The following is a 27,539-nucleotide window of genomic DNA, read 5'->3' as shown; positions in this document are numbered from 1 at the left end:
CGGTTCGCCCCACGCGCTCATCTCCCAGGATGGGACAATCCGTGGTCTCATCCTTTAGGGGATTCCCCACCAAACCGCGTCATCTGTTCCCACTATTGTGCTGTTCCTGGCGGTTCCGGGCTCAAACCCCAGAAACCTGGCATTTACTCATTCAGTAGTCACTACAGTTAACAAGGGGTTCCCCCCTGTGCCCCTCACCAGAGGTGCCATGTTTAATGGGGTGGGACACAGAACGGGCTTTCACTCCACTTACAATCCAGTAAAGGAGACAAACTTTACCAGGAGAACGTTCTGATGGGGGGAGGGGGGCTCTGGGAACACGTAACAGGATTCCCTAACTTAGGTCAACGATTCACTGAGAACACGATGGAAATTCTTAATGTGGAAAAACACACACGACACAAAATTTGCCACCATGACCACGGTTTAGTGTATAATTTGGTGGCATCGCGCATTCACACAATTGTGCCTCCGTCACGTCACTGTTTGCAGAACCTTCCTGTCATCCCCAGCAGAGACTCTGTCCCCACGAATGCTGATGCTCTCGCCCCCGCAGCCCCGGCGCCCCCGTCTGCCATCGGTCTCCACGAAGCTGGTGACTCAAAGCATCCCATGTAAATGGAATCATGCAATATCTGTCCTTCTGAGACTGGCTTATTTCGCTCAGCGTGAGGTCCTCCAGGGTCCCCCATGCCCCGCCAGGCGAAGGGGTTTTGAGAAAGTGCTGTTCGTGCTGAGGGCGCAGCGAAGAGTAGGACGGAGGTGGGCCGAGAAGCTCAGTGCACAGAAGAAACAGCACAGGAGGAGAGCTGAACTGGCGTGGGTGCGGGATGTCGGCGCGGGTGGAGGGTGGGGGGACAGGGAGCGGCAGGTGCCGGCTCCCACAGGGTCTGTCCCCCTCATGGAACCCCACCAGCAGCAGGGGCAACCCGGTTGGATGCGAGTCTTCTGGCGATGAGAAGGCAGCAGGGCCGTGAGCGGGGGACTGTGTGGCCGGCCTGGTCATCTCACGAGGGGTGCTGGGGACACCAGCCGGAAGGGGCCGCTGCCCGCGCTGAGTGAACCCCGGTCTGGGTGAAGGGCTGACGCGAGGCAGAGGTGCTCCTGAGCTGCTGGGTGGCGGTGACCCACTCATGGAGGACGAGGATGGTCTCGGTCAGTGGTTCTCCAATGCTGGTCACTAGCAGGATCCGGGGAGCCCTTAAAAACCCCACTGCCTGGTCCCCAGCCCAGCCCCATGATCAGTATCGAGGGGCGAGAGCCAGAAATCAGAATTTTAAAGAAAGGTCCCGCGTGATTCCAGCGTACCGCGAAATGGGCAAAGCTGTGGCCCAGGGAAAACCCAATGTCCCCTGAAGCTCTGTGAGTAGGAGCCGGCAGAGTGTCCGTGCCCTCGGAGGCACACACCTGCTGGGCCCCGAGTTTCCGCACCTGCTCCCTGTCTTCCGTGTCCACGGGGCCATGCCCACGGAATCTGAGCCACGTGGACCCGGCACAGGACTCAAACCAGGTGTTTTTCTTTTAAAAGAGTCTATAAAAAAACACTGTCAGTGTCTTTTAAGAGACCACGGAGAGAGGAAAAGGTGGAAATATTAACTTTTTTTTTTAATTGAAAACGCAAAAAAGGCAGTTTCCCCAGATGGCTCTCACGGACGGCAGATCTGAAAGCGCCAAGCGTCAGATTTCTGCTCAGGACGCCTGGCGCTTCCGGGATTCACTCCAACCGGGACGGAGCCGGGAGACTCCCAGACACACGTATACGTCCTGATTTAACTTCAGTGGCTGTTCTCGTGAGTTTGCCTAAGGGGAAGATGTTATTACTAAATTTTAACCTCTTTTATGTATTCTAAGCCTATAATAAATTTCTGAATCAAATCAGACCGCAGCCAATTAATATTTTGAGTGAGTAAAATGTGCTATGATAGACATTAAATCTTTTATCACCTTGTTTTATTTTTAATGGAAGGAAAATGAAAAGAAACACGTTGTAAGGAAGAGTGTGCTTTGCTTGGGAGACGTTTTCCGTTTTCCTCCAGACCTGCCGGTGGAGCTCCGGGGGTTGGAGACAGGGGGGCCATGCGCAGCTTTGCACCTGGGGACAGGCGCCACAGGGGCAGGACAGGCACTGGGGCCAGCGGCGGAGTCCTCCACTCTCCAGCCCTGCTCGACACACGGGCCGTCACCGCGGTTCCCAGCGCCCTGGGAGCACCTCGATGCCTTCCCTGTGAGCGGCCACTCCGGTCCCCGCCTTGCCCCCCGAGGTGCAAAGACTTTAGCTCCCCTCCTGCAGCGGCTTCTCCCTTACCCTGCTGGGGCTGATCCCCCCGGGGTCCCCACAGGGCGCAGGTGTCCCTGCTTCCCTCCCTCCATGCATCTCACACATCCCAGTCCCGATCCTGTTTCTTAAAGCACTGTTCCTGGAAATCTGCAGTGGCTTTTCTGGGGCATGGGACAGAGTTTAAATGTCTGGTCCAGAGTTCAAGGTCCTCCAGGACTCCAGGACACAGGCCTGACCGTCTCCTCGCTCTCCCTCCCCTGCAGGAGTCATGGTGGTCCGACGACACAGGGGGACCTGCCAGGGGAGAGGCAGACCCAGGGGCTCACATCTGCAAACGGGGGTTGAGACTGTACCAGCTCGGGGCACAGAGCTCCGGGGCACAGAGCTCCGTGCCACAGGCCGTGGGGGCACAGAGCATGCACGACGTGACCCGGGCTCGTTTTCTTCCCGTCACTGGAGATGACAGCAGAAGCTGACACGGGCGGGTGTGATGAGCCAGCGGACGATGGAAAGTGCGTAGAGCAGCGCCCGCACCAGTGCCGGCTCGAGGGCATGTCTGCTGTTGTCGCGTCCTCACTATAAAAACCCGTTCCATCGGGAGGGATCAGGAGAGGTTTCGGGGGAGGGGACACCGGAGCCAGACTAGCTTCTAATTTTGCTCAAGTCCGACTTACAGAATTTTTTTCTTTTTTCCTCTTGTGCTTTTCGTGTCACACCTAAGAATGGCCAAGTCCAAGGTCATGAACGTTTACCCCCATGGTTTCCTCTACGGCTCGCATAGTTTTAGCACTTACATTCAGGCCTCTGGTCCATTTCGGGTTATTTTGTTGGCACACATCGACCACACATTTTCATATACTTGATGAACATTCGTTTTCACGTGACACTGTGGATCCGCCGCAGCCTTGTTTTGAGGAGGAAGACACGAGCACAGGGAGGCTGAGGAGCTTGACCTACAGCTCGCTGGCCGGCGGTGCAGTGGGGGCTCAAGCCAGGACCCATGGGGACGTGAAATGCCGTGCCCCGAGGGGAGGCAGGAACTCGGGGACTCAGACGGTCTGTGCCACGGCATGCCGCCTCTTTATAGTAATTTGTTAAATAAGCAAATGGTGTGATTTCTAACCAGCCATGAACCTGAGACCAGGGACGAGTGTCTGAGCCACCGTGAGTCCTCGCCGTCCCTCGGGCCGCTTCTCTCTCACGCAGAAGAACAGGAACGCCCAGGGTGATGTCACAGTGTCGCCGTCGTTAGGATCTTCCGGCTGACACAGCAGCCCTCACCGGCGGCCTCCGTGCCCGGCTGTACTCAGGTGGGCCTGGGTCTGGGGCTGCGTGACTGTGGGGCCACGCTGGCCCCGAGGCCCGGCTAACTCCCAGGTCCTACCAGCTGTGGTTCTAGAATCCGTTCAGTCAAGGGGCTGCTCACCTCTATCTCAGGATGACGGTGCCCGCGGTGTCTGCCCAGATTCCGCACCTGACAGCTGCCCTGGGACCCGAGGCCGCTCGAGTGGCGTCAGTGGAAAGGCTGCGGAGCCTACAACACTGTCATCACCCCGAGGCCCTGTGAGCCCAGGCACGGAGCTCGGCCTTGATTCTCTCTTCCAGAAGGCTTTAAAAAACATGTGCTCAGGTTCCCCCAAAGGAATCAGATCATTCTGTCCTCCTCCCGTGTGGTCTCCGGGCACCACGGTACCTGCTGGGGACAGGAGACAGTCCCCACGTCCTGCACCCTGCGATGCTGACGCCCCTTCCAGAAGCACTGCCCTTTCTGGGGCTTCCAGGTGTCCCTCCTCAGGACCTTCTCTCTCCTCACCGGAGACGGTTTCCCCTGCTGCCTGCCCGTGTCCTGGGCCTCCCGGGAGGCTGTGCTGGGGTCCGTCCTCCCATCCGCTGTCCTTCCCGTGCCTGCCTCTCCTCACCGACACGCACATGGCTGCATGAGGAGAGACTCTGGAATGAGGGAGCACAAAGGTCCAGGCAGAGCACGCGAGACAGTGGGAAGTGGGAGCGTCTCCTCTACTCTGAGGGCCTGACGTGTGGCTCCGAGGTGGCCCCCCTTGGACTTTGCCAGCAGCTCCTGATGGTCTGATCCGTTTTGCCTTTGCTGCCGTCCAGATCTGCCGCCCCTTGGGCACCTGCACGTCCTTCTCCACAGTCCCCTCAGATGCCAGTCGGGTGGGGACGCCCCTCTTCCCCGCTCGGCGTCCTTACCAGGACTACGAGTGTGGCCGTCCCCCTGAAGGACCCGTGTGAGCCAGGTGGCAGACGAAGGTCTCCTACAAGTTTGCTTTCCCCGTATCCTGACTCACCGAGTCCCATCCCTTCCCTCATCTCTGGGCGTTTTAGCTCTTTCTGCCACCCCTGGAGTAGAAGACGAGAGCCCACATATGTACAGCAATGTCAGCCTGCCCCTCGCCCGGGACCGCACCCAGGTCTTAAACAGAATGTCAGTAAGTACAAGCCAAACGGGACTAGGAATATAAGTTTCACTATTTCTTACAAAACACTTCACCTTTCTATTAGTCTGATTTTTTTTTAAGATTTTATTTATTTATTTGACAGAGATCACAAGTAGGCAGAGAGGCAGGCAGAGAGAGGAAGGGAAGCAGGCTCCCTGCCGAGCAGAGAGCCCGATGCGGGGCTCGATCCCAGGACCCTGGGATCATGACCTGAGCCGAAGGCAGAGGCTTAACCCACTGAGCCACCCAGGTGCCCCTATTAGTCTGATTTTTTAAGAAGCACTTTTGACTCAATATGGTTCAGACACTCATGGTTACAGTGAATTCTGGGAAAGTTCAATTAATCGGAATTCTCCGGAGGGCCGTGAACTTCAGTTCAACCGACTTTCCAGGTGAATTCTTCAAGTAAAGAAAAGATCTTTTCGGTTTCCATCTTTGAGGGAAATATTTCCATGTTTTTCTGCTTTCCGGGTTTAGTGAATAGAACGAGGTCTACGACATGGCGTTATTACTGAGTCAGGACCCCGTGTTGCCTAAGGTCATCAGCAGAAACACACACTTTCATTGCCTAGAACCGTCGGTGTGTTGCCGACGAACGGACTGGGCTGAATCACCGTCCCTGCTCAGACTCGTTTTCCCTGATGCTCCGTGTGCTGGCAGACCTCCTCCACGCAGGTAGCGCACCCTGATACTTAATACAGGAGTTAGCTGGGTTTTGACTAATTGAGGCTTTCACTTGTTTTGGAATCCAAAGGCTCCTGAAACTTCCGCTAACTCAGAAGAAATCAAGCTCTGCCCGTGTGAGTGCGGCCACGGAGTGTTAGTCGATCACGCTCAGAATTTCCAACACAGACTCAGAGTAAGTGGCGGTAAAACACTTATCTGCATGTGTGCGGGGGTTACGGCAAAGCTCACGGGCACAGACGCTGCAGTGGGGGCTACTTGGCTCAGGAGCCAAGGACAAGACCATTACGGCAATCGGGTGCAAGTCCGCATTCACGCTGGGAAATCCAGGCCAACGGGGACGCCTACAGAGCAGCTCTGGGCCGGGTAAAAAGTAGCACAGGTTGGTGTGGCACGAGGAGGTGGGGGACACGGGACTCGAGGTGGAAACCTGGGTTCTGGTGGAGACTGCTGGCTGGCTGCGTGGCGTGGGTCGCTCGCTGAACCTCACCTCCTCCAGCATAGAATAATGGGAGGTCGTCCTGGATCTCCAGGATTCCCTCCAGCTTCCACATCTTTCAGCATTCACAGTGATTTCAACATGCATAGTGAGCCCCACATGCTGGCATCGAAGGGGAGCGTGGGTTCCCCACCCGGCAGCTGACAAACCCCAGCGGCCGTGTTTCCCCAGGCCTCTCTGGCTGGCCCGGGCGGCCGACTTTCCTGACCCCGAGGTGCCGCCGCCAGAGCAGGAATTACTTACGGTGCTTTTCCCCTTGCTTGACCTCTTGAGCTGTCCCCAGTCCTGAGCGAGCACAAGTTGCTAATGTTTCCATCGCCAGTACGGATGAGAGACCCCGTTACATGTGCTATGGAATTTGGTCCCTGGGGTGAAACACAGAGCCGCCTGGTGGGGCATGGGAGGGACTAGCACTCAGCACAGGCTGGAAGCAATCGTAAGGAAGTTATTCCTAAAGCGAACTGTCGTCTTTGCGGCAGGCCATCCTAACCCCACGGGACGTGCTACACATAGTTAACCCACATCACTGGTCACCAGAACACGGATCTTGCATCTAGATCTTGCAGCCTGGGCCACATATCTTTTAGGAGACCAGTGAAGAAGCAAAATGCTGATGGCGGCAGCCAGTAGGTCCCTGGGAGGCTGTCCTGGTCAGGCTCGTGCTCCCAGATGGCTCCTGATTTCTAGATGCACAATAAATGCCACGTCCAGTCCCACGAATGCCCTCCACGACAGGCCCATACAGCGAGCTGGAAGGACCAACCGTGGCTAACGGACTGAAAGACCCTGCTATGGGGACACGTGGAACTCAGGGTTGGTCCGGTCGGCATGGACGTTGACTTTGGGCTAACTTTGTTTCTGTTGTTTTGGACACCTGGCGTGGCAGATATGGATTCTAAACGTAGGTGACACTGTCTTTGACACCCTGCGTCTGGACGACGGGAGCAGTACATACTGGGTGGAAGCCGGAGCTGTGATTTCGGCCGCTTTATAGTGGTGGGGGCACTGCTTCATGCAATCCTGCTGGAGAGGGACACCCACCACCCATCAGCACCAGTTCTTGTCTCTAGTCTTCCGGGCCAAGCTGACACAAGCATGGCTTTCATGGACTTTCAAGTCAGAATGCTTGCTCGATCAATACGAGACCACCACAGGGGCTCGGAGCAGCCCTCAGGCTCCAGGCACATCCCATCCTCCCTGGGCTCGTGTTGGGAGAAACCGAGGATGGCGGGAACTCCGAGTCCTTCCCAGAGTGAGCTGACTAGGGAGTAATTACAAGGGAGACACCCCAACACTGAGCGAGGACACGGGTGAAACAGCGCTGGGTTTCTCTGGACAGCAGACTGGCTTAAGTCCCACAGTCGGCTTGTCTTTGAGGACCCCCAAACCCACCAACCCCGGGCCGCAGGCACTCCCCAATGTCACAGCATGTGAAGAGAACAGGAAGGATGTCGTAATCCTACAGACCCCACGGACACACAGAATAGGGCTACTGGAGGGGACTTTGATGTATTTTATTCCCTCCCAGATGTGTGTGTCTGTGTGTGCATGAGTGTGTGTGTGTGTTGGTGGATGGGTACAAAATCCAGCTTTTAATAAAACTAAGGTCGTATAACATATATGACTCTGCACACCAATGTAAGATTTATGTTAAAGATGCTTTTCGACCTCATGAAGCATCGCTGGGACACGTCTCTTTGGAGATTTTAATTACGTTCCTATTTTTGACTCGATTCTGTTTTTACCACAATAAAAATGCTATGGCTGCATCTTCGTCCAGAATCCGCCTGCGTCTCCGGTGTCACTAGAATAAATTCCTGAGCGGAAAGCGTGAACCATATTCACCGTGCAGCTAAAAGAACGGGTCAAGGACATGAGCGGGTCCATCAAAGATCCACACAAAGACCGAGAAGATACAGAAGCGTTTGTGCTCAGGAATGAGGAAAAGAGATCTTACCACGGAGGGACGGTGTTGGTTATCAAACCATCGAAGCCCGGACATTGCTTGCCCAATAGGGCTAAGAATGCCGTGTGCTCTTCTGAGGGGAACAGAGACTGATATGACAGGACATTTACAGAAAGCAGCCAGCAAAGCTCGTGAAAAGAGAGGAGACTGCTGGAGACGGGCCGCTGGGCCTTCCAAACCCCGCGCGGAGAGACTGATGACGGCGGGAAGACACTGCCTCTGAACTAGAGGGTAGTAACGCACACGTGCCCACGCGTGCTCACGGGCAGTCCCCGAGTCTCCCCCCAGCGGGCGGAGCCATTCTCCCACCACTCAGAGCTCAAGGTCAGGAACTGACCTCTAGACTGACCCATACATTAAATAAATTCTTTCCTTGCTCTGTTTTGCTCTCCTATTACTGGTAATTTGGCTATGCCTCTGCTCCCTCGGGCAAGGAAGGGGCCGTCTGTTATCCTCGTTTAGAACCCCATCTGGAGAACGGGCGGGTGGAGGGGGATGCCCAGGATGCTCAGCAACGAGGGGCCTTAAGATCCTGGGGCCTTTCTTGCCCAGTTTGGGGATGTCCCCATCAAGCCCACACCCCCCCACTCGAGTGGCTCCGATGAGCCAGGCTGGGCGCCAGCCACGTGCCGGGCGGGGCCACATCGCGTCTGGGCAGCGACTACAACTCCGTCTACCTGGGCGGACGGTTCACGTCTCCAGGACCTCCACCAGCCCGAAACTCAGAGCCCTTGGTTCTTACGCTGGTTCTCGCCCAGACAGCGGCAGGTCGTGACAAAAATCACTTAACTGGTCCCACCCTCGAAACACAGCCAGCCACACCCGCCACACCTGCCGGAGATAATCCACGGCAGGAAACCTTGAAGGCCCTAAAGCAGGTTTAAAGGGAACACGCGATCAGCAGAACACGCGTCGCAGCCCACCTGACTGTCACTGCAGACGGCCCCGGGCCACTCCGCCAACAGGGTCCTCCCCGCCGCTCCCGCACGCTGTCCCACAAAACTCAGGGTCCCCCATCACAGCCCACGCCCACTCCAGCAAGTTAAAAAGGTTTTAATCCTGCAGGCAGACTCCAGTGCCAGGAAAGGAAAAGTCTGACGGATAATCTAAAACTATCTTTCTTACCAGAAGGGACTTGCGCTGCCTCATCCTTTCAAAACGCCAACCCAGACCAAGAGGAGACACCAGGAACGCCACACTGACGACCTGCCCAGCAGGCAGCCTTCAAGCTCGAGGAGACCCTTCCTTTCGTAGTCACCCACCCAGAAAATCTCCCTGCGTCCTCTCACCGCTGGACACACGTTAACCCGGAGAGTCCAGATGCGCTGTTTTTTCCCAAGCCGAGGAAGAGGTCTTCAAACACATTACGTTCCTGGGCATTTACTCAACCCTCACGTTCGGCGTCCACCGTGACGCTGCTGGCCTCCCCACAGGAGTAAAGACTTTACGGCTCACTAAACGCATGTGATGCTGCTTACAGACCCGGGAGCGCGGAGCGGCGGCCCAGCCGGACGCAACAGCCAGCATTCTCCCTGAGGAGTACGTGTGCGATCACTGCGTACGGCCCCCTCGTGGCTGAGGGTCTCTGAGGCTCCGGGACCACCCAGGACGGTCTGGGGGGGGGGGCTTCCTGAAACTCACCCTGGCAGGGAAGTGCTGGCGGGAGGGAGCACGGCACCCGAGGCAGCCTGGGTGGTGGTGTCCTCTGAGGGTGGCGTGGGAGTGGGCAAGGGAAGGGAAAGTGGAGGCAGCCCGGTGGAGGAGGGACAGAGCCCTGCAGGCGGCAGAGGCACGTGGAGGCACCCGGGGCGGGATGCAGGCGGCTGGCGGTCGAGCGACTGTGCGGAGGGCGTGGTGGAGAAGAGGCAGGGAGAGCCGAGGCAGGTCCTGCCATCTGCGGTAACGCCTTTGTGCTTTCTTCTAAGGACAGGGGCCTGGAGGGCTCCGGTGGTCAGTGCAGTTGTCAGCCGCCGTAAACGTGGGGCTGTGTGTCCTGTGCTCTCCGCGACCACCCGCTGCCGTGTAGGAGCAGGGCGCAACGAGTGGACAAGGGACTCCAGTGGGGCACTCCTGCCGAGGGACGATGGTGGCATGGGCCGCGTGCTGACCGTGGGGATGCCACCATGCAGGTGAATTCCCAGGTGTGATACTGGCTGGACACGGCTTAGAGGAGAGGCAGTTTGAGAGTCTCCTCACACTCAAGGGGGTGGAGGCTGGTGTCCACCGGGGATCCGTGGAGCGGCTCAGGTCGGAAACCATGATCCCACCTGAGATGGGGGGCGTAGACAGTCCAGGTGGAAGGGACCACATGCCCTTGGTCTGGAGCGATTCGTGTCTCAGGCTGCAGAGGAGATGAGCAGCACTCATCCTTACCGTGAAAACAGCCTGGTGACCCTGAACGACCTTGGGCAACCCTGAATGGGATCCTGCTCTTTCCTTCCTCTTGCATCTTGAGCAGCCCACACCATGACCCTGTGTGGTCCACGGCAGTCCCCGGACAGGGTCATGCGGGCCCCGGGCATTCCAGGTCTCTGCTCCAAGGGGGTTGGTGTTCCCTTAGCCTCTCAACCCACTGGTTGAACCCCAAGCATCACATGTCATTGTGGATGTCAGAGCTTGCTGCTGATCCATAAAGGATTCAGTGCGGCAGGAAAAAGGAAAGCAAGAAAGCAAGATAGGTTGAGGGAGACAGGTGCACACCTGAGGATTTGCTCCTAGCACCTGGATACAGCTATGCCTGATGCCAATCCTGTGTATCCCTGGTAGGTAAGAGACTTTCTTCTTTTGTTTATTCTAGTTTAACTTGCAATGCTGTTCCTATGACTGAAAAATCCTGTTCTTCCTCTGCAAAGCTCTCCCTTGAGTGGGTATTGTGGATAATAACAAGTCTTTGTCCTCCAGAAGCACCTTGCCTGGTCCAAGCACATTCTCATCCATGCTTATATTTACAAAATTAGGGCAGGCAATGGACACCAGCTCGTGTGCCGTGTGCAACCATCAGCATTCTGGATTCAGGAGGATGTCTCATGGCTGCATTTTCTGAAGAATAGCTTTGAGGGTTTGTTTTCCAGTTTGCCGGCATCTGGCGCAATTCAGAGATCTATGAACCTCGAAGGCTCGCAGTTGTAGAGATGAGGGTCAGTCAGCAGAAGCGGTGATAAGGTGCGTGATCTACTGGTAAAGCCCTGATGTGTCCATCCAAGAACACTTCTGAAGAAGCCCGAGTCAGCCCAAGAACACCGTATATCACGGCGGCACAATCCTTGAGTGCCCTTCTCGTGCTCCTTTCGGCCTCCCGGAATCTTGGCTTAGCTTGAGTCCGAACGCCCCGAAACGGCGTCCTTCGCCTGCACTGCGTGGCGTGCCCCGTGCAGACAGCCGACGGCGGTGACCCCGCTCTCTGAAGCTCGCGTGCGGCGCCTACCCCTCCCTCCCCCACACTGGGCTCTCCTCCGAGGAATCTGCACAAAACGAAGTCCCAAGAACGCGGAGACCTGAGCTGTGTTTCCGTTCACGGCCACGTCAGAACCTCGCAGACTGCTTGGTGCAAAGTCTTTGCTGATTGGCGGCACCACACAGATGATCCCAAAAGTCACCGCTGTTTGCTGAGGGCTCGCTACGGCACCCGGCGCGGACAGATGCTTTGTATGTATTTATTTTCATTTCATGCTCATGAGGGCTTCCTGTCAGCCGGACATTGTTCTGCATTTTCAAATGTTAATTTTCTTAATCCTCTGAGATGGGTATGATTGTGGATTATTTTCCCCTTTTTGGGGGGAGGGAAAGCAGGACTCAGGACTGTCACGTGCGGGTTGGTGCACCATGTGGGTTGAAGAAGCAGGACTCTGAGTCCATGATCTGTGGCCTCTCCTCGTCCAGACACTTTGGAAAGGCTCCGAACGGTTACGCTTTGGCCAAGGTCACGCTGCTGGTGAGTGGCAGAATGAGAACATCCTGTTTCTGGACGCACTATGCCCGTGAGGCCCCGAGGACGGCCCAGGGCCAGCAGCTCCCACGGTGCCTGGGAACACATTGGCTGCGCCCCGGACCCAGTGGGTCTTAGCAAGCCCTCCCGTGACGGCGATGCGCACGGGAATGCGGCAAGCCCTGCGCTGGGCCTCGCGGCCTCTCCCAGACCGTCAGAACCAGCAATCCTGAGAGCTCTCCCAGGAAGAATGACTGACCCCCGGGTCTTTTCAGAGGCGGGGCTGCAGGGAAACACCGATGTTGGAAAACTCCCCACGAGCAGTGAGTTCACTGACTGGTAGCAAACACCGTGTCTTCCCTCTCTCGCCCCATCAACATTTTCAGACCGTACTTCACGAGAAGTTTCCTCGGTTGCCAAAAGTCTTCTGCTCCGAAGAAGTGCGTGCCCCACGATATTCCTGAGGTGATGGAAACATTCACTTCTTCCCCCCCCCCCGCAAGTTTCTGGAGCTTTCGGCATGCGGGGCAAACACGAATGACCTCTGGCCACCAGCACGTGACCTCTGGAGTGGCTCCTTGTGACCCTTCTTCCGGGCTCGCTGGTTGGAACCCCTGAGCTCCGCAGGCAGTGACGTCTGGGGTGAGGCCACGCTGACGCCGCCAACACCCTCCCAGACAGGCCGGCTCACCCCATTCACACGCGGTCCCTCTGATGTCCTCGGGCCACCGGTCTTCGAACTTTCTTCTTCTCCAAGGTGACATGAGGCAGCCCCTCCCTCAGCACCGAGGGGCTCCTTATCTAGTCTGTAGACTATTCGAGGTCTCTGAAGCCCGGATTCCCCCTCCCAAGCTTGTTACTGCTCATTAGTGGCTCCCCAGAGGGCGGGCAGGGGAGGAAGAGAGCGTCCCTCTCGGAAGCCCACCACGCCTGCTCAGGAGACTGCTGCCGTGGGGCTGGGGGGCTGCACACCCCGTTTCTGCTGCCTGTACCGCTCCGCCACTGATCTCCTGTCCTCTTGTATTTACACGGTGGAAGAAAGTAAGAGATGAACGAGCCGGGGCACCTGGGGGCTCAGTGGGTTGAGCCTCTGCCTTCGGCTCAGGTCATGGTCTCAGGGACCTGGGATCGAGTCCCACACTGGCTCCCTGCTCAGCAGGGAGCCTGCTTCCCCCTCTCCCTCTGTCTGCCCACCCAACCCCATCCTCCCGTTCTCTCTCTCTCTCTCTCTGTCTGACAAACAAACAAAATCTTAAAGAAAAAGAAAAAGATGAATGGACCAAGACCAGGTAATTCACAAGAAAAGATAGCATGGGTACTAATTTGTGGAAAATTTATGGAAAACTACCAATTTACTATTAAATACATGCCAATTTAATCAACCATGAGTATAATTACATACACGCTGAGTTAAATAGTTATGCTATTGGATCGGATTAGATTAGCAAAGATTATTTTAAATCGTAGAATCACCAATATTTTTCTTAAATGATGAGACCGGGTGTTGGTGGATATGCCGTGAGAACGGACGAGGAAGCACACGGAAAACAACTTATAGTTACACGTGCGGAGCCAAGACTGTTCAGAGTTCTTGACCCCATCACTGTGCATCAAGAACATTTTAGGCCCAAAATACTCTACTGCGTCAATTCTGAGTGTTATCAACAGTCTAGATGTCCAACGAGAGAACGGTTCTATACATTTCTATAAATCCACTCTATGAAATATTGCATAACTATAAAAAATTATGCGTGCAAGTATTTAATTATATAACGTGCTAACTGCACGACAGTAGGCACAGAAGCTGGGCTAGAATACTGATACTTGTATAAGGAGGGCATCTACTCTGGGAGGCAAGATTATGAAGCCACACTAAAATATTAACCATAATTATCTGTGGACACGGAGTGCATCATACTATGATAAGGAGATTTTTCTCTTTTTTTGTGAAATTTTTTCTATGTTCTGTGTTATTTTTACAATAGGAAAATCAATAAATAATAATAATTAATAACTAGCAAAAATGAGCCTGGCCCCGGGACTGAGCGAGAGTCAGGGGTAAGAGAACGAAGGGGTCACCCTCCTAATGCCCACAGGATGTCGTGTGTTCAGGGAGAAGGTCTGGAAACGAGTATTTACCACACAACGTGGGTGTAGCTAGAGCCAGGCAGAGCCTGCCAGTCCCTGAAGCCTGCACGGAGGAGGCGGCACCTCTGACTTTCAACACTAGCCCCGTTCCATCCTGACCTTGTTTTCCGCCATTATTGCCTCTGTTTGAAGACGAGTCCCTGTATCACTCTGTAATTCATATTAAAACAACTAACATCCTAGAGATGGACAGAGAAGATGAGAACCTTCCGGCTCCCCTGGCGTGTTGCTCCCTGGGGATGAACAGACCTAACGGGGCTCTGGTTCTGCGGCCGACATGGCCTCAGCTTGCGGGAGGGACTCCCGGGGTCGTGGGTGCCGCCCTGCCCTTCCTCTCCACATGGGGGTGGGTGTTCTGCACACACGGCCTGACTCGGCCACCAGTCACAGGCTGTACCTGGAAGCCCCAGGCCGAGGGAAGGCAGTGCGAGGGCACGACGGGTGTTTCGGGTCACGCGTCTCGGGGTATTTAAATCTCCCAAGGCGAGGCAGCTCCGGGGCCGGGGAGCCTAGACTAAGTCCACAGTGACGTGTCCGTGTCCTGCTCTGCAGAGCCCAGGATGGCCCTGTCCGGTGCAGGAAGCCTCCCCCACGACCCTCACCCCATTGTCCGCTCTCTGCCCTGTAGCCATCACTTAGCATGTTCCCGTGTCTTGAAAACGCGGAGGTGAGTCTCCTTTCTAAACCCATGTGACGACTTTCTCGGGTTATGTCATGGATGGTGTCCCGTCAGAACCACAATCTTCTCCAGGCTGTGGTGATGTCCTTCCCGTTCTTCGTGCCCCGGGCGAACGCGGCTGTGCTGTTGGTTAGATGTGTCTGAGCCTTTCCTGCCTGACCTGGGCTGCGCCGGACCCCTGCTGTGCGCCCACGGGGGGGGGGGGCAGGCGGGGGCAGGGCAGGTGGCCTGGGGCCTCATGCTGTCCTTCCCTCGTCCTGCACCAGACATGAGCTCTCTCTGTGGCATCCCCACGCTTTCACTGCAGACAGACCCAGAGCCTCTTTGGGCGACGAAATAGGAGCGGTGGCTCTTCCGGACCTCGTGCGAGCTGGCAAACCCCAGCGATCTGAGGCACGGTGGCCGCAGGTGGGGAAGAGCCCATGAACAGGCTCCCATGTGAGGTCGGGCAGCTGCTCGGGGATCGGGGTGGGTGGGTGTGCTTGGGGGACGGGGTGGAGGGGCTGCGGGCTCACCCAAAGCCCTGGGCTGGGGCGGGGAGGGGCTCCTTGTTCTGGATACTTGTTCCCTGGTGAGCGACAGCCCTGTTTGTCTGGGACACCCCCAGTGTTAGTACCAAGCATCTGAACGACCTGGGACATCCCCCCAATCCCAGAAAAACTGGGGCAGCTGGTCACCCAGGATTTAGGTGACTCATCCGGAGTGGGGAGGGCTCAGGGGCCTTGAGGGACCAGAAGCTGATCTCCTTACTTATGTCGTGGATTGGGAACTCCTGGGACAGGTTGAAAATCTGTATAAACCACACATTTCCGTCTTCTTGTACAGACACACACACCTGTACCCCAGCCTTCATACGTGGCGGCTGTAACTACCCCAGCAGCGCCAGGGAGGTGTTTCAGGAGGGTTGTTTCTGCTCAGGTTTAGCCGGAACGTTCCGGAGCCTTCCAGACTTACAGGAGCTGCACGGCTGTGATGGGCCACACGACAGGGAGCTCCGTGCCTCAGCCGGGGAGGAGGGGTGGCCAGGAGAGGTGCTGGTTACCCCACCTCACACGTCGGGTTTGTGCACGTACGGACAGACCGCTCTTAAGAGGTGGGAGCCTCTCCGGTAACAGAGCCTATTGGAGCCCAGCGCTGGGCCTGGTTCAGCAGAGGTCCCCGACTCTGGGGGTCGCACAGCCAGGGGCCTCCGCCGTCTGGGAGGCCGGCTCGGCTGAACGAGGGCACCTTTGAGCTCAGCAGGGATCGTGCAATGAAATATTTTGATAGGCAGCTGACCTTCTGCTGGGAGCTTGGTAATTAGCCCTTCTGAAAAATCAGTGCACTCAGAATTTTAGCAAGATGGAAATGTTAATTAAGAAAGCAAAGTTTCAAACTCCTTAAAATATCAGGAGACATTCCAGCACCACAATATGACTTGGTGTTCCACACATGGGACTTGGGGGAGGCTTAATGGGACAGCATCGGGGCGGGGGTCCCTGCTGCCTTCCTGGGAACCAGCACACTGTGGTGGCTGGGAAGGACCAGCGTTACCATGACGCATGTTAAATCTGGAGGCTTTTGCTTCTGAAATCTCCTTTTGGGGACGCTCAGGACACCCTTCCTCAAAGACCCCTGAGAGGTAGAACGTAACTCAGGAGAAAAATGAAGAGCAGAGACGACAATTCTCCAATAAAACTACAGCAAGGAGAAAAGGATGGTGAGTAGCTGTGCTTCCCTGCCCGCCCCCCCACCCCTGAACCTTTAAAGACTCAGCTGCTACTCCAGAATCATAAATTAGGATTGGAAAACCCAAGTTCTCAAAGCCCTAGAGAACGACCCCACACATTTTGGTGCCTCTTGACCACCACCCCCTACTTTTATGAGATGATTTCCTCCCAAACAACAGAGTTTTGTGCACCTGAAGTTGGGACCTGGGAGGACAGGGGGTATCACACAGGCGAGGGACGCCACAAACACGGACTGTAACAAAACGCTTTCGTTTGCTGAGTGCCGATGGTGTCCGTGATGGGATTGCCGCTGTGTGATTTAATTACGCTACAGATTCTCCCAATAATCACGCAAAATAGGAAGCTTCATCATTCTTGATTTGTGGGTGAGGAAACTGACTCTGGAGGTTCAAGGTCAAGAAAAGCTAATAGGGTCATCTGGCTCCAAGGTCTATGCTTTTACGTCTTGTAATTTTCTCACTGTTTGAGCAAAATTTATTTGAGCTTTGGCCCCGATTCAAGACACCATTAGATTTCTCCTTCCACGTCAGTGGCCAAGGAAGGGAACGGACACTTACACACCGGGTGAGCTTGCCCACAAGCTGTTTCTGTGACCTTCACAACACCCCTTCGAGGTCTTTCTCCCCTGTTTACGAATGTGGACATGGAGGCTGAGGGGGGTCACGGGCATCATACGACCCTTTGAGGTGTGGGGCTGGGTTTCAGTCCGGCTCAGGCTGGTAACCCTGGGTTCCTTCCACTGCGGGAATGCTTCCCAGAGGCTGGCCAACCACCAAGCACCTTGACGGGACTGGACCATGCAGAGGCATCACTGCTACTCTAATTTATTTTTTCCAGTCAATTTCCTCTTTACGTAAACAAGTTGCATTTATAAAGGAAATTCTGTATCTCTAGTGTACACGGAACCCGTATTCTTAGCAGTGAAGACGAGGGGAACACAAAATAAACATAAAAAAAGCCAACATTATTGCTAATTTCATCCAGGACAACAGAAAGCTCCAGACCCAAGGCCCGCACTCTCTGTTAGGAAGGGAGATCAGCAGGAACTAGGAGCTATCGAAGACGGGCCCTCGTCTGTACAGCAGAGCTCGATGAGAACTGAATACAGACCGCTCTCCTTACTAACCACATCGACCATCCCTTTGCGGGGGGCTCATGTAACCCCTAAAACCACGTTCCAGACCTTCCGCTGAACGTGTGTTGCTTTGGGTCTACACTGAGGGGGCTCTGCCCTGGTGATGTGGAGAGACACGGACTCAGGAGAGTGTCAGGCTCACCCCAAACACCCCAAACACTTCCAAATTGCTTGTCACATGGGACCCTAAAAAAGCCCAGCTAGTAGGGCCACTTCCCCACTTCCCATGGGCTGAGATGGCTCCCCACGGGCACCCAGAGCACCAGTGTCGTGAGGTCCCTGTGGGATCATGGACACCATCCGTGTTACCTTCAGGTCGTGATGAAAAGAGTCATCATGAGTCCATGGAAGGAGGGTGACATCTATAGGCGAGTCCTGGATGAACCCCCAGGCAGGAGCGACTTTTCTAGAATGCTTCTTACCACTCACTGTGGTTCTACGGATGGACTTGTTGTCCATAAGGACAGTCAACTGTTCCTAAGGCTAATGTTTGTTAAAAGGCAGCTCGACAAAGCTCACGGAGGGTTCCTTCTCAGAAGAAGAAAACTCCAGATGCATGTTTCTTAAACTGAGTGGCCATAAGCAAGGAGTCTGAGGACAAAACCTCTTTTAAAGGACTTTTAAGTTTCCTGTGTTCATTTTGACACAAATCTTCATCATTTACTATGAAATCTTCTCAACCACCTGAAGGCCTAGAAGGCAAGAACCATCATCACGTCTAGTCCCTGGGTTTGTGTTCACAGGCACACTGCTGCCACGTGCTACCACTCCGACTGCTGTGGGCCAGTGAGGAGAGAACACGGGTGAGTTTGATAATGTAAAGAAATGCTACATTCCTGCCAAGCGACGTGGCAGTCTCAGGGCTGTGTTAGTCCAAAAATGGTTTCTCAACAGGTCAAAGAAAGAAAAATCACAGAAATGCAGTCACAAGATGGCGACACAGGCATGAAAAATGAAGGCCATGCTCGGGTGAGGCTGTGCCATAGCCTGGTCTCAACCACCACATGCACGGTTTTGTTACAACTCCAGCCCCGAAAACCGACGTTACTGCGTGTGGTTGGCTGGTTGTGTCGGTTTGTTGGCGTTCATGATAAATTACATTCGGCTCTGAAGTTAGAGGAGTTTGTACCTAGTTTTGTGCTGGCCCTTGAGGAAGCACCACTTCAGTCAAGTCATCTAAGTCAAGTTCACCAATGTGATTTATCGTGTCAGCGGATCAATTTTATTTATGAACACAGATGCAAAAATCCTACAGAACAGTCGTCTTAAAAGTGCAGCAAAATATACATGTAGAGAAGAAAATACATCATCACTGGTGGGACTAATCCTGGTGACCTCAGGCTGGTCTCCTGCTGATCAGTACAACATTCCCATTGGCGGACAAGAAGACGAAACCACACGATCATCTCGGGTGAAGCGGAAAACACACTGAGTTCAAAATCCATTCCGGTTGAGAAAATGAGAACATAAAATGCAACAGTAGGAGCAAAGACAAAGGAGCAAAGGAAACCTCCGCACAATCCGGAAATAGAAGTGACCTTCCTCGAGCCGGCTGAGCCCGTCCACCAAACAGCCTGCAGCCACGTCCCGCTAAACAGGGAACCTTAGAAGCGTCTTGTGTATGAACAGACACAAGATGCCGATTGGGTCCCCGCGGTTACCTCTTAGCCCACTAACACTGGCAGTCCCAGAGAGCACAGGACGTACGATGGGGAACAGGAGCCCCGCACGGGACAAAAGAGGAACACTGGAATCGGTGATCATTTGGAGGGGATACGATTGTCTAAATCCATAATCCGAAAGAAGCTATTGCACAACTGGGTATTTACCCCAAAGATACAGATGTAGTGAAAAGAAGGGCCATCTGTACCCCAATGTTTATAGCAGCAATGGCCACAGTCACCAAACTGTGGAAAGAACCAAGATGCCCTTCAACGGACGAATGGATAAGGAAGATGTGGTCCATATACATGATGGAGTATTATGCCTCCATCAGAAAGGATGAATCCCCAACTTTTGTAGCAACATGGACGGGACTGGAAGAGATTATGCTGAGTGAAATAAGCCAAGCAGAGAGAGTCAAGTATCATATGGTTTCACTTATTTGTGGAGCATAACAAATAGCATGGAGGACAAGGGGAGTTAGGAGAAGGGAGTTGGGGGAAATTGGAAGGGGAGGTGAACCATGAGAGACTATGGACTCTGAAAAACAATCTGAAGGGTTTGAAGAGGTGGGGGGTGGGAGGTTGGGGGAACCAGGTGGTGGGTATTGGGGAGGGCACGGACTGCATGGAGCACTGGGTGTGGTACAAAAACAATGAATACTGTTATGCTGAAAATTAAAAAAAAAAAAAAAGAAACCATAGATAAATTATTGGAATTAAAGGAGGTTAGCAAGGCTGTTAGACACAGAATCAATATGAAAAGTGAAACTGTGGTTCTATTCGCCAGCAAACATAAATTAGCAAAGTCACATCTGAAAAAACAAAACATAAAACAGGTCCAAAAATACCCAATACCTAGGAATACATTTAAGTGAGATGTGTGGAAACAATTTATGGAGAAAATTATAAAATTTTAGTAAGAGACATTTTCATTTTTTTGAAAAAGTAAAAAAATTGGTTGCTATACCATGTATGGGAAAATTCAGTAGCTCAAGTTTAGAAATTCTCTCTCAGCTGGGGTAGAAACTTAATGTAATTCCAACTAATCGTCCAAAAGTGTTTTTTTTTTTAAAAACATTTCTTTAATTTTATTTTGAGAGAGAGAGAGAGAGAGAATTCCAAGCAGACTCCCTGCTGAGCACAGAGCCTGACACGGGGCTTGATCTCATGACCCCAAGATCAAGACCTGAGCTGAAATCAGGAGTCAGACACTCAACTGACGGAGCCCCCAAGACGCCCCTCTCCAAAAGTGTTTTTTAAAAGAACTGAATTATTATTTTAAATTCTGTGTGTGTGTGTTTTGTGCACATGTGCACAAAACACACACACACACACACACACACACACACTCTTGCACACAAAGTGCCAAAGACAGCCAGGACATTTCCCCAGAACATGCTCAGGGGACTGGGCGCACCAAGGCACATGAAGTATAGAAGTCATATGACTACGCACTGTGCAGCCCACTCAACGTCCTGCCTGCTGTAAAGGTGTCATGGTGGGGGGCCGCTTCAGCTCCGCGATAGGTGTAAGGTCAGCTGGAGCAGAGGGTCTGACAGCAAGCCCCCCCACCCCCCACAAAGTTCATAAATGGCAGCAGCGTCCTGAAGGGTCAGTAAGGAAGGGCACATGTTTCAACAAGTCGTCCTGGGACAATTGGTCATTCCTAGGGGACAACAACTGTAAGTATGTTTCTCCTATCATATCCCAAAACCAAAGATGTGACTGTGAAGATGAAACTGTAAAAAATGTTAGGACATACGGTAGGAGACTATCTTTACGTCCTCAGGGTGGGAAAGAACATTTTAAAAAAGACATAAGAAACGCAAGCCATGAAGGAAAGAATTTGATTTCCTTGAAATCGCCATCTTTTCCTGCGAGAGCCTGTCGAAGCAGAGGTGAAAGACAGGTTATAAAATGAGAGAAAATATAGACAATAATAAAATGGACAGATAATTGGAATTCAAAATATATAAAGAAATTGTGCGCATCAGTAAGAAAGGCACAAACAAGCCCAAAGAAAAACAGGTGAGAGACACAGACCAGCGTCTTACTGAAGAGGTGACACGTGTGGCATGACTTATGGAGGATATAACCTCGCCGGGAACCACACACATGCCGGTAAAAGCCCAGAGAGATGCTGGCAAATGCACAGAGGAGGCAATGTCCACAGCCACGCTGTAAATAAACTTAAAAACTAACTGGAAGCAGCGTGTGCACAGACAGGAGACCAGGGAAAGGCATTAGGATACATTTGTAGGAGGAGAAAGACTCAGCCAGGGCCCAGGTATCAATATCCACACCGAGGAAAACAGTGTTGGGTGCAAAACTCCAGCAACACGATAAACAACATGTGGCAACAGTTTCTTGGAGGCAAAACCCAAGCGATACGCTATTCAGAGACCCGCCAATAAAGCAGCAGGGAAGCATGAAGATTCAGTCCTGGTTCGTCTGGTGGGGGTGGGGGCCAGAAAGGGGGGCCCCAGCGCCACGCAGCCTGCTCGGGTGGAAGGTACAAATGTTTACTTCACTCTTTTCTTTCTTTTATTTTATTATGTTATGTTTGTACTTCATGTGTGTTCTTTTTTTTAAAGGATTTTATTTGACACAGAGAGAGCACAAGCAGGGGGAGCGGCAGAGGGAGATGGAGAAACAGACGCCCCCCTGAGCAGAGAAGCCGATGTGGGACTTGATCCCAGGACCTTGAGATCAGGACCCGAGATGAAGGTAGACACTTAACAGACTGAGCCCCCCCAGGCGTCCCTGTATTTCATGTGTATTCCCAAAAAAGTATTTCATTAACCTACAAAAATGCATCTGAAACAGAAATGTACATGTACAAAGGTAAAATCAAATGCTGTCACCCCCTGGGGAAGGGGACACACACGGTTTCCTCTGTTGTCCCGCTCCAAAGAGCTCTGCACACCACTCCAACGTGAGTTATGTCTCAGCCGACTAAGGATCTGCTCTCTAATGAGAGGAATATCTTATCCCATTTGGGGTTTGCTGTCTGCCCTGGGGCGCTGACGGCTCGCTTATGGGACCTGCAGAGATTGGATGGAAATATCAGAGGTGGGTCAATTTTTCATTTCCTTTCAGGATGCTCGTAGGGACGAGGCAAGGCGTCAGGTAATTACATCAGAGGCCGTGTCAGGAGACCGTCGGTTTCTAGATATTGCACAAAAAGTTCTTCTGGGCGCCCAGACAGCTCAGCACAAAACAGAAGCAGAGACACCAAGACTTGGGTTTCAGTTCTGATACCATCACTCATCTGTGATCTTGGGCACAAAATAACGCACATCTTCTGAACTTCCATTTTCTCACTGCTGAACGGCGATACGGTGAACAGAAATGCCTTATACGCAAAACACCTCGCCTGGCCTGTTGGAAGCCCTAAGGAGGGGGTTGCTGTGTCCTTCTGTCCTATGTCCCAGCCGATGCAACCGCACAGGGACAGCCCCCCGCCGCCAGCCCAGTGCCTCTGTTCCTTCAGGCTGTCCTTCTAGTGTACGTTACTGCTTGTAGGTTTGATTGGAGACCGTCACACGGAAAGTGGTTACTGTGTGGAACATCTACATCCATACGGACAAGGACCCCTGCTCCCAGTGAGAAGGGAAAGAAAAACCAGTTTGGGGACGTCTTGATGTCAACTTTGCACTGCACCGAGGGACCAGGAGCGTGGCAAACCGCGAGGCAGTTAGCGACCGCCCAGTCTGATGGGGTCCGGCTGCCTCTTGGAAGGGACAGTGTTGCTGGAAATGTCCTATTGGTTGGCAATGTCCATGTAAACACACTCCTTTGTTACAGGCCTGGGGGTTCAAGATGCAGCCTCAGTGATCCCACTGATTCTTGGTTTCACCATGAAGTTGGAACGTGGCTGTGAGGCTTCCCAGTTTATATACGAGCCCACCCGGTCCCTCCTGTCTGCATCTGGGCCCCCGGCACTCACATCTGGCTGCACGTGACAAGCACTGGCTGTGAGACTGTCTCCCCAGCCTGACGCCTGAGCTCCACCAGGTCTCAACAAACGGGAACCTCTGGGCATGACGCCCACATGTGGGTCCTTACAGAGTTACTGTAGCACAGCTGAGAACGGTTCCTCTTAACCAGCATCTACACCAAAGCCCTTTTGTTCCACTAAATGTCTACAGGCTTTGAGCTCTTAGCCAATAAACTTCAGAGTTATTGGAAGAAACGACTGACAACAGTCACTTCGCTGGGAAAGCACAGTTAGGCTGACGCAGGTGAAAGGCAGCCCCGGCTGCGTGGCGGGCCGGGTTCTGACACCCATTTCCAGCCAGACACGGTTCTTCAGGGGACGGGGCGATGACCCGCGCTGCTAGGAGCTAATGGGAGGGGCCGCAGCGAGGCTGCAGCTGGTGACTTCAGTCTACAATAGATTGTCTGCTTTCCCACTGACCCGTTAGTTTTTTTATTAATCTGCACTTTCTGGGAGGAAAAGTTTGGAGTCAGCTAATCTTATAAAGCAGAACACAGGAAATTTAAAAGACAGAATTCACTGAGCCACCATGAACCCTGTCCTGGGGTGATCCGATTTACAGGAATCTGTGACTTGAGCGGACATTTCAGTCATCCAAGTTCCATTAAATACTCACACTTCTCAGTTAACTTAAAAAATATAAGAGTGCCTGTGGCTACGGAGAAAGTAAGCTTAATGACATAAATATGTGTTTATGCGACGATAAGTTCTTTGAAAATCTGGGAGTTGACTGGAATTCGGCTGAGCCTGGGCGTGGAGGCAATGCCACGGTTGATTACAGAGGCCGAGAAGGTCCGGAGTGAAGGGGGCTCTGCCACAGGTCATGGCCCAGGATGGAAGGTCAGCAAACTTCTACCAGAGGGTGGACACCGACAAAGCAGGACGAATGAGACTGGGGTTAATGCTGCGATTGGGAAAGGGGACTGACTTGCTCCTTGGCAAATAATACGCCTGAACCCAGCTCCTCATTCAGCGTCTGACAGGCCCGCAGCCCACCGGACGTCAGGGTTGTAAACCCGGGACAGGAGGGAGCTTGTTCTGAAGGAGCCTGCGGTCCGCGGGGGAAGACAAGGCAACAGGACGTCACTGCCCGGGGTGACACTGAGGACAGCACGGGGAGGAGAGGAAGCAGAGGGTCTCCAGCCCAGTCTCGGCTGTAGGCGGACGACATGGGAAGACGCAGGAGTGAGCCAAGATGGGGAAGGCAATGTGGTTCGGCGGCAGGGGAGTCCGGCTGAGCTGGGGATTAGGAGCGTGTCCCACTGACGGCAGCAGGTCGAGTTCCAGGGACTGGATGCAGTTCACCGCAACTGTCCTCAGCCTGGGCACATGGGGTGCGGGGGAGGGAGGTGACAGCAGGGGACTCACCCAGGAAGGGCTTAGGGCTGGGGCCTCCTCCTTAAGGGCCACGCAACAGTGAACGGCGCTCACGGGAAAGCTGGCACGGTCACTCCGTTGCAGACTGGAGGGCATTCTAGAACGGGAGTGGATTCCAGGAGGAGACCGGCAGGAGAGCTGTTACAGGAAACCAGGCGGAGGGGACGGCGGGGACGGAGGGGCAAGGCGGCTTTCAGCCAGGACCACAGAACTCACAGGCCGTTGCCAGATCAAGACAGGGAAGAGAAGGTGGGAGTCGAGTGTGTCCTTCAGATCTGGGCAACAGAAGAGACTGGGGTGTCTCTGGCTGAGTAGCGGGTACGGCCACAGGATGCACAGAAGTTCTGGCAGAAACCGGGTGAGGCCAGGTGACGGCCAAGCAGAGCCCTGTGAGGCCGTGGAGGGCGGGGCGCACCGCAGGCCTGTCGCTCGTGGGAACAGACCCCGCGGAGCCCTGCTCCGCCCACACAAAGCTCAGCGGCAAGGCCACAGAAAAGTGCTGGCCGGGACCCGGCTCATCCCCCTGCACAATTTACACTCCTTAACTCAGGCCCAACTGAGGAAATGAAAGCACAGTTCCAGCCGTTAATGGCCACTGAAGCCACCATAGTAAAAACTAGAACCATTCAGATAAACGGTCAGGTTTCCCAACTGAAGAACGAACAGAAAGGTCAATGCACTAATTTGCTGTGTGTTTTTTGTAAGTGGAAGTAGCTGAACTAGGCTTTAACCTCGTTATACATAAAAACAAACACAGTCCAAAATAAATAAAATGGATATGTTTTTTTTGGGGGGGGGCAGAGGGCGAGAGAGAACCTCAAGTAGGCTCCACGCCCAGCACGGAGCTCGCTCTGGCGACCCTGAGATGATGACGGGAGCTGAATCGAGAGTCAGATGCTTGACTGACCGAGACACCCAGACACCCGGGATCTGTTTTTTTGTTTTTGCTTGTTTTGTTTTGTTTGTTTTGTTTGCTTGTGTTTTTAATTGACTCATTGGCTATCTGTGCTCCCTTGTAATATTGTTCTTTTTAGAATGCAGTTTAAGTTTGCATCAAAATTATAGTTTGTTTTTTTTTAAGGTAAATTTAAAGTCGACGCACGCTCCCCAGGAGTCAGACAGGTAACAGAAAACCTCATGGGCCATGAACACAGCCAGGGCAGAATGGAAAGACAGCGTGTCAGTAAAGTTTCTTTAAAAAAGTGAAGTATTACACCTTTTTCATATTTGTAATTGGTTTGCAATAATTAATAAAGGCTAACAACATGCTATAAAGAAGGAGTCCCGTGAAGTCTGTTTCAAAGGCAGAAGGAATCATTTGCAAGTAATTGGCTTCGGTGTTGATAAAAATCTCTCCAAAGCATCCAGTTTCGAGTGAGCTAAACATTGCTGGTGCTGGGCGCTAAGTATCTCATGTTGTTTCCCAGTCCAGACGCGCTCACTAGAGGGTAAGTGGGGAAGGCTCATCAGCAAGTCTGATGTTAAACAGGACGAAATCACCTTAGGTGTCTTGCTGGGATAAGCACAGAGGTGGTTTTAGTCTCTGAAATTCCTGTGGAAAGCCAAAGTTCCAACTCTTTGGTCAGAAGGTTTAGGTCAGCCTGCCTGTTCTTGATAAATTTTAATAGTGAAGACTCACGTCTTTGTTTGGAGATGATTAATAGTATAACAAACTGTTTAAGGGAAAAAAAAAAAGAAAAGTCTGACCCCAAAATCCCAAAGTCTTTTCATAGTGTCTCATAATCTGTTGAGCCGATTAAACATCAGACAAGTTGTTAAATCTTAAAAGTTTTATTTTAGCTTATGACACCGGCTTTTTCCAATTTCTATGAATTTGGGATCTTATGCCTATAAATCTGACATTTAATTTTACTTTCCCTTCTGGATATCATTCATTTAACAAGTATTTGTTGAAAACCTGTATTCTGCAAGATACAGAGCAATGGGCTGTTGGTGATCAAAATGCAGTAGAAAAGGTCCTTTGTCCTTGAGCAGCTTACATGGGATCTGGGAGATAATTATTCAAAACTGAAAGAGTCGAATAAGAAAATCAAGAGACCCGTGTTGGTCTGCTAGGGTCCCTGGCATGGATGAAGTTATAGCAGTTTAGAGGAAGAAGAAATCATGGTTATTCTATGGAGACAAGGATGTGGAACCATTCTCTTGACATTTTCTGATTGCGACACATTTTAGGACTCATGATAAAGAGGTATTCCCTCCGCTCGAATGGGAGACGTTCACAAGATGGTCTAAAAAGCCCATCATGGACACAAAGAACAACACTTAGCAGCATAAATGGCTCAGAGCTCCTCTTAGGCATCTGGAAAAATTCTCACATGGCCAGAACCTGCTCTCCGTGTAATGGGGGATGTCTGCCTGGAGCTGCAGATAGGACTGTGGCCTCCACCCCGGGCGCCCCCATCGTGGGTCAAAAAAGGTCATTTTAATGCATCACTGCCTGCTTAGATGATTTAAGGAAGCCAACAGTAAATGCACTCTTCCTTCATAGACCATTCTTATCCTGCTTTTTCTATTTGATGGATTATCCTGAAATTCTCTGACCTCATGGTCCCAAGGTTGATGCGGCACCTTCTAAATTAGATTCTTCCTAAGATGGATACACTGTTTCCAGTGCAATTGCATTCGGGAGCTCTGATGAGGGAGGAAACTAAGTTTATGCTCCAGACCGACATGCATAATGAGGTCAGGCCTGGTTTTCCACCTTCTTCTTAATTGCCTTGGCTGGAAAATACTGTCTTAAGGGTTTGCTGGAGAGACAGGAGAAAGGACACATTTGCATAGAGCTTTGTAACCAACGGAATCATGGGCACTGTCACCGCCGGGGACTGGCTTCCTCGCAACGGCACCCCCAGAACGGGCTGCGCTCCAGCCTGCGTGAGGCTGTGTACAGACCCACGGAGTGTGTGTCCGCCAGGATTCCCACAGCTCAGATCTTACAATGACTTTTCTCTTTTCCCCATTTCAAACGAATATA

At 52.8% G+C, this 27,539-nt stretch overlaps 1 protein-coding gene across 1 annotated transcript in view; it reads right to left on the bottom strand.

Moving 5' to 3' along the window:
• LOC111154410 (dipeptidyl peptidase like 6) overlaps positions 1-27,539 on the bottom strand; it is a 663,711-nt gene that overhangs the window by 126,539 nt on the left and 509,633 nt on the right. The window lies entirely within an intron of this gene.

This window comes from Enhydra lutris, unplaced genomic scaffold (genome assembly GCF_002288905.1).
Source record: "Enhydra lutris kenyoni isolate GAN:26980312 unplaced genomic scaffold, ASM228890v2 scaffoldscaffold37, whole genome shotgun sequence".
Lineage (NCBI taxonomy): Eukaryota > Metazoa > Chordata > Mammalia > Carnivora > Mustelidae > Enhydra > Enhydra lutris.
This window is presented reverse-complemented; position numbering and strand designations above follow the sequence as displayed.